Here is a 7,738-nt window from a genome sequence, read left to right as displayed (position 1 = left end):
TCAAACTTTCCGCTGTTTGATTTTATACCCTCGGAGTATATGTAGGACCCCTTAGCGCGCTGTAGAAGATAAAGCTTTTGAATTCATATACGGGCAATATTGTCGTATAGGTTTGTATTCGTTTCGTTATCTTTACTTCAACAACTCATCTCGATAAACACGTAGGGCCACGTAGGACGACAGATTTGTCGAGGGTCGTCGACAGTTTACGAGTTGTGTACTGAATTATGCAAAACACATTATAATTAACTGATGAGGTGAAGTGAAGGACATATATATATATTTTTTGTTTTTTTAATATTTTTTTTTGTGCTGGGAATTCCTCCCAGCGGCTCCCTGTAGCATAGTGGTTAGCGCACAGGATTAGCAGTTGGGAGGTCACGAGTTCGAATCCCACTGGAAACAGGGGATTTTTCTGTGACCGACCCAAACCCAGGGTGAGTGTTCTACAGATGGGTAGGCTGTATCACTCAGCCGTTTCTCACTCACAAGACGAGTGCGAATTTTGGGGGGACTCCTGGAGTAATGACTCGAAAAGTCGGGGACGATTACTCACACGGAGCCCGCAGGTGCGATGTTTGCCGGGCCTGGGTGACTCTGGGATAGCCTGTGGACTGATTAGAAAAGCCTTGACATTTCCACAGCAACGTGATATAGAGCGTGCTACATAGTCCTGTCACGTAGTCCCAAACCCGAATGGATCTCTGTAGCATTTGTGTTTGTTTGTGTGTATTTGTCTGCGTGACAGATAAATTATTTGTTTGTTATCGTTATGTTATGTCAAGTTGTGGCGATAAAGAACGATATAGAGAAGGACGTGGTACACAAGAATTGCGTATTACACAATCATATATCTATATTTAGTTACTTATAATTAGACTTATTTGTGCGCCGTGTTTTTATTTACCTTGAGATATAAGACCATGGACATGATGAGTATTTAAGTGGACTATCCACGATCCTCATTAGAAATGTTTTGTTATTTTTCTTATTGTGAATAATTATTTAATACAGTTATCATTTATATTTGGTGGAATAAATCTCATTTCAGTCATCGACAGAGGACGAGTACTGTTTTAAGTTCCGTTCATTCAGTTCAGTGCACTTTATGGTGTCAATTTTGCGTCAAATAACGGTTGTGATGATGGCGTTGTTGGTGACAAACAAACATCTGTTTGACCGTTGTCTTTCAAAAGTGATGAGAGCAATGTCTCGCATCTTTCTCATCTCAGTAAGAATAAAGTCTGTTCCTCATTCAAAACTTAGACAACTATCATATTCTGGAGAAGCTAGACTAATGTTTACTATGGGTCCACCCAACCTATATGTCTATATCTATGAAGTATCCGCCAACTTTTTTGGATGTCGCTTTCAATTTGCTGACTTGTCTGCACTGTATAATCACAAACCTATGCAAATCATTTATTATGCAGTGCTTTTATGGCGAGACATCATTTGCACACAATGGTGTTCTGCTGAGTTCATGTCAACAAACTGCCATAATATCTAGATTACCTCAAATGACCCTTATAAGCATTAAAAACACGCCACTGTGATTTCAGTACCCGAACGTCGAAATATGACGGGGGCTTAGCAAACTGTGCATATATAGTCACTTCCCGGCCAATCGTTATCTAATAACACAAATTCTGATAGATGTACATTGTTGTTAGCGATAAACCACTGAGTACTGTTGACCCGATAAACTAGTACAAATGTACATGTTTGTTCACAGCATCGTTATGGTGAAGAAAAAAAGTAGTGATTGTTGGTTCTTCAGGGTAGCAACGTAACGTTTAGTCCCAAATAGTCAGTCCAAGTACGATTTTACAAAACAAGCTGACGTTTCAGATCAGAATCCATTTTCTATTTTGGTCATGATTGCAAAATAACATAATAGTTTTATTTACCCCAAATAAATATAACAGTGGGTAAGTGGGGAATCAGGAAATAGATTGCAGCTAGTCTGGGCTTGTCCCCTTATATACTAATATACAGAAATTCACAGCAAGGTACTCAATAGGACTCAAAATATATTTTCAAATCAAATGAAGATCACATAAATATGTTTATCTTCGTACGTGATTCATTCACACAAATTAACTTTGTAAAAAAACAAACAGACGAAGAGCTCGACCTGAAAAGCCAAATCTCTTTGATATTGGACCATGAATTGTATTTTAGGGCGGCTTTACACCAATATCGCAGTGTTCACCAACATAAGTTAGAGGGTATTTTTTCACCAGACGAATTAATATCCTTTCGTTAATGTTTAACTCATGACCTTTTAATTTGTTAATCATTTCAATGTCAAACCAGGTAACCTATCATTTAGTGGGTGAGATGCATCATTGAGAATTGACAGACCTTTCCTACGGAGAGCCTGTTTGTACAGTTCTCCAAGCTCTGTGAACATGAACCCTACACGTTTACTACATATATTTCCAATTCTCGACAGTATTGTCTTATCTCTAACAGAAAGATGACCAAACTATGCGACGATGTTAAAAGTTAGAACACTCTCAATACAGCAACGATATATATATATATATATATATATATATATATATATATATATATATATATATATATATATATATATATATATATATATATACAGATACAAGAACATGGGTGATAGCGGGCGCTAGAGTATACACAAAGACACTTGGTAATTGGGACTCTGGTGTTTTGAAATATTTTGGTAACCAAAAAATTATGTCATAATGTTTTTATTTCATGTCAGAAAACTTGGAAGAATTCTACCTGTTTTGTAGACATAAATCAACGCGTTTTATAGTCGTAGGAATATGATAAGGATCGATACTTCAAAACGAAACAAAATAAAAACCACAACCATAAAGTTACAGACCGTACCCCTTTGTTGTTGCAATGCCCTTTGTTTGAGTTTCGATGACGTCATCTGCTGATACGGTCACTTTCTGCTTAGGGGCGAGATCAATAGTTGAATGTAGGATAATAAACAAATTCACACTTAGGCCTCAGACCCCTCCCCTTCTGACTAAATTGGCCGAAATTGAAAATTGTTGCAGACAGCACAATCAAATTCAAATCAGTATTTAGTAGTATGTAGTGCTATGAATACAAAGCCAGTATGTAGTGAGTGAAAAATACTTCTTTTGTTGACACTTTACTTTATTTTAGTGCCATGTATTTACTATTACATCGCAAATTCTTCCATTTCTCAATTTGACACCTTTTAAAGAAATATTAGGGGTACAAACAATTCATTAAGAGTAAATTCGATTTTTGTAGGATGGCTCCAACCCCCCCCCCCCCCCCACGCACACACACACACACACACACACACACCAATAGTAAAAGAATTTAGTTTTTTATCCTACATTGAACTTTTGATCTCGCCCCTTACTGTGTTCTCGTTCTAAATCTGGCAAAAAGGGGCGGCTTGTACATACATGTCAAGCGTCGAACACAGAGACACCTGGAGGTTTTTTACAACGTTTGTTAACAGAATCGTGTTTTCGGTAATAAAATGAGTTCAAAATTGATAAAAGATTCTGTTGGTTTTCTCTATCAAGGAAATTCTGGATTCTTAATAGTTGGCGAAAGACTGTATCATTGAGATGGGACTAGACGAAATGTGTTCCAAAACTCTAACTTTCTAGTCATTGTCTTTATTCATGTAATCTTACTTTCCCTTTTGTAATTTGAAAAGACGACTGGTGGAAGATGAACCCCGAAGTTTGTCATGCTGAGACTTTCACCAATGTTATTCACCACCATGAAGGACTCTGCAACGCTCACATCAAGGAAGTCACTTGCATGGCCGGGTAATCCACATCCAAAGACCATGTGGATGGGACGTATTGGTCATAAATACCAAGTCACTGTACCAATGTGCAGGTATGATCACATGACAACCACATACTATCACATGCTAATCACTTACTATCACATGACAATTATATACTGTCACATGACAGTCACATTATACATGAAAATTAATTAATATCACAGGGCAAAAGCATTTCTGATGTTATAAACCCCTTCAGTGTCAAGTGTACCTCTCTCTCCCACAGACATTGTGATGTAGTTTTTTGACATAACTACATGGTGTAAATTTTCAACTGAAGTCAAAATAAACAATATTTACAATTCATTCATTTAGAAATTTTGATCTAGACGTAAAACATTTAAATCTCTCTCTCTCTCTCTCTCTCTCTCTCTCTCTCTCTCTCTCTCTCTCTCTCTCTCTCTCTCTCTCTCTTTCTCTTGTTAGTGAAATTTCTAATGTTCCCCCTTTCCAGTAATATTTCGATGAAAAACACCCCCTTTTTAGTGAATCTGAGAGAAAATCACTGCAAAAAACACCCCCTTATTTCTGAGATCCGGGTGGTTTTACCTTCAAGGACATCTAATCCATACATTGCACAATAATTACACTGTTTGCCCAATGTTTGAAGAGAAAAAGGGCATCCTACCCCTATTCTCAGAGGGTGATCTGAAAAAGTACCCCTTTTTTATGATTTCACGCACCTAGATGGCCGACGGAAACACCACCTTTTCCATGAAATTTCTAACAAGCATGCGCACCCGCTTTGTCTGGGACTGCCACCACCGGGCATGAGATATAAACATTTAACTCAAGTAAGTTTATCTTTGGTGCTGATTTTTTTCCAATTTCCAGAGAATGACAGCCAAGTAGTACGATAAGGCCTAAAAAAGTATAATTGTTTTGTTCCGGTTACCCGACCCCACCTAGCTTTTCACTGCCGACCCTAAACATCTTTTTTACGTATTCGAGAAAAAAATTATAAAATCACATAAATTGTGAAGTGTCACGAGAAATAGTGGATGCAAAAATTGCCGATAACTTAAAAAGACACTCTAAAACTGTTCTTCCAATCTGTAATGGCTTTACACCTGCTAGGATGAAATAAACAACACAGAGACCATTTGGAAAACAATGGAAAACCTGAACTAGACACTCACACATGAAAAAAATCATAAAATGAAATAAAAAATCTAACTACCCCACCTATTTTAAGATTGAATGTAACCGTTAACCGAAACCACACAATTTTTTTATTAGGCCCAACCCTTGAACTTAAATAAAATATATGTAGACCAAATTCAAATGTCAACATCCTCCATATTACCAAATGTATTTTAGGTGATAATAGCTCATTGAACCTGGCCTTCATTGCTTTTTACAAAACTGAAAGTATATCATAATATTTTACTGAAACTTTATTACTAACATGTTTTATAAATGCATATTACCAGGTACTATGTTCTTTTTGAACACACTTGTCGAATATCATGATCCTGGCTATCAGGGCATTTGCAAATAAAAGGTACATGTAGTTGTTGGATAATTAAAGACATTAAGCCCATATACATAAACGGTGTGTAAGTGTGTAGTGCTCATTTTGTTTGTCTCAACTCTCAATAAACCACACACACATTCATATAATGTGTAGTTGGGATCAGTGTCTTCCTAGCAGCTTAAGACCTTTATACTTTTTACCTAGCTGTTAAAAGACATGAAGCCTGTCAAATACTAGGTGATATCCTTTCAGCAGCCATATTTATCAAACTATATGTTCTGAGACTGCAAGTCAGTTACGTCTGTTTGTTTATTTATTTGTTTGTTTGTTTGTTTGTTTGTTTACTTTGAGTGAATGACGTAGATATGTTGATGGCGGGAATAATATGTAAAATTCTCTTTTAGTGAATTTTAGTTAAGCAATAACCCCCGCCGAAGGCGGGTATACACGAGATTTTGGTACAATTCGCGACATATAGCACGAGCCGAATGGCGAGTGCTATATGGAGCGAATTGTACCAAATTCGAGTGTATACCCGCCTTCGGCGGGGGTTATTGCTATTATATTATATCAAAATATGTGTCTATTTCTTCTAAATGTGATTCTGTGGTTATTTATATGCCTGAAAAGGCGAATTCACACATACAGAAAAAGATCGTCGGTAATAGATCGTCGGGAACGAGCATATTTTGATGAGTGGATACGTTCATGTCGCCCCCACACACACGTACTGCATGAACACAAACCGTACACTGTGCACTGCATTGCATCGCATTGATAAATTACCTTATTTACATCATATAATGCATAACGAAAACGCGTTGAAAACTAGCAACAAAGAAAACGGGGCAAGAGGTCAAAGAAAGTAACAATTTTGTTTGGATATTTACATAAGAACAATACAATCTTGTACACTTCTAAAAATAGATGTCTCGGCGTTGAATCAGTTGAATCCGCGGAGAAAGCTCGTGACAGTAAATCAGAGACGCGACGTTACACAGTCTACTTTAATTTTATATGGTTACCAAATTGAACATTGACTTAACCTGAAAATGTACAGTTTTGAAATAATCCTGACGCACTTGACTGATGGTTAAAAGTTAAATTGATGTTGCTTGATTCAACGAGAGCAGGACGCTGAGACGGCTCGTTGCGTGGGAGAACTTGTACCTTATCAGCCATGGCCAGTGATGTTGAAGCCACTGATCGATCGTTGCTTTCGATCGCAAGGTCATCGGTGGAATTATTTGGACTACTGTAATCCAAACTATTGTACATGATACCTGACACACCTTTACTCTGAGGAAGTGTTAACTTATTGGTATAAGAACGAACACATTCAGCTTGTATGTACTATTCATATGCTAGTTTAGGGGTCCATTTTACCACCGCCAGCCGTGGTAAAATGGGATTTTACCACAGTTATTATCCAATCAGAATGGCACATAGTAGCATGATATAATATAATTTATATTTTATACCGTATATTGTAAATTAACTGCTAGTCAGATTACTTTTAATGCATGTAGTGTATGTATAGTGTATACACCTTGGTGAAGGCTGTACAGATTTCATCTTATCAAGATCTAACCTATGTGACATGGATAATTTGGTGGGTTTCCTTTGACTAGGAAATATTTTCTACTTCTTATGAAATTGAGAAACACAGGTTGCCATGATACGTTGTATACACATACTTAGATTAGTTTTATTTGAAAGCATTTTTTGCATTGACTAAAATCAGTAATCAGGGTTCGCACGGTCCTGGAAAACCCTGGAAAACCCTGGAAAATGCGCCCTATCCCTGGAAAACCCTGGCGATCGTCATGTCTGTGCTCGAGCCACCCATTCATATGATTCTAACTCTCGTAAATGAGAAATGGCGAAAATATTTTCAAAGTCTTTCGCCACGGTGGTGAATCAAAATTCACGCCGATTGAACCCAGACAGTCAAGCGATCGTTCCACGAGACACTTTGCCCCACAGACCGTGTCTATGATTAGTTGAATGGGCGCCGCAGTGTTTGTTTCGATCTTGCGTATATTGCTACTGCATACACACAGGCATTTGTTTCCGGAGTTATGTAGAAGACTTTTGCAGGTTCACACCTGCACGATCACAGAAACAAGTGTAATTTTACCCCTTTCGTATATAGTTGGTTATGTACGTCAATATTGACTTAATTCTAAAACATGATGACCCCCCCCCCCCATATACAATATTCGCATGACAGGTATTTTTTTTATCGTGACTCAGTGTGGACTGCTTGACTGTCTTGCATCTACTTTATAAGATCCCTGGTTAGCACTATCATATTCATAATTATTGACTACACAGGGTAAATATATTCGAAAAGGAGTTTAATAGCATCTTGGCAGTGAAAGGTAGGAAAGCTTGAGAAGGGAATATGTACATCTCTTATGGGG

The sequence above is a fragment of the Glandiceps talaboti genome, chromosome 10 (genome assembly GCF_964340395.1).
Source record: "Glandiceps talaboti chromosome 10, keGlaTala1.1, whole genome shotgun sequence".
NCBI lineage: Eukaryota > Metazoa > Hemichordata > Enteropneusta > Spengelidae > Glandiceps > Glandiceps talaboti.
Note: the sequence above shows the minus strand (reverse complement) of the source record.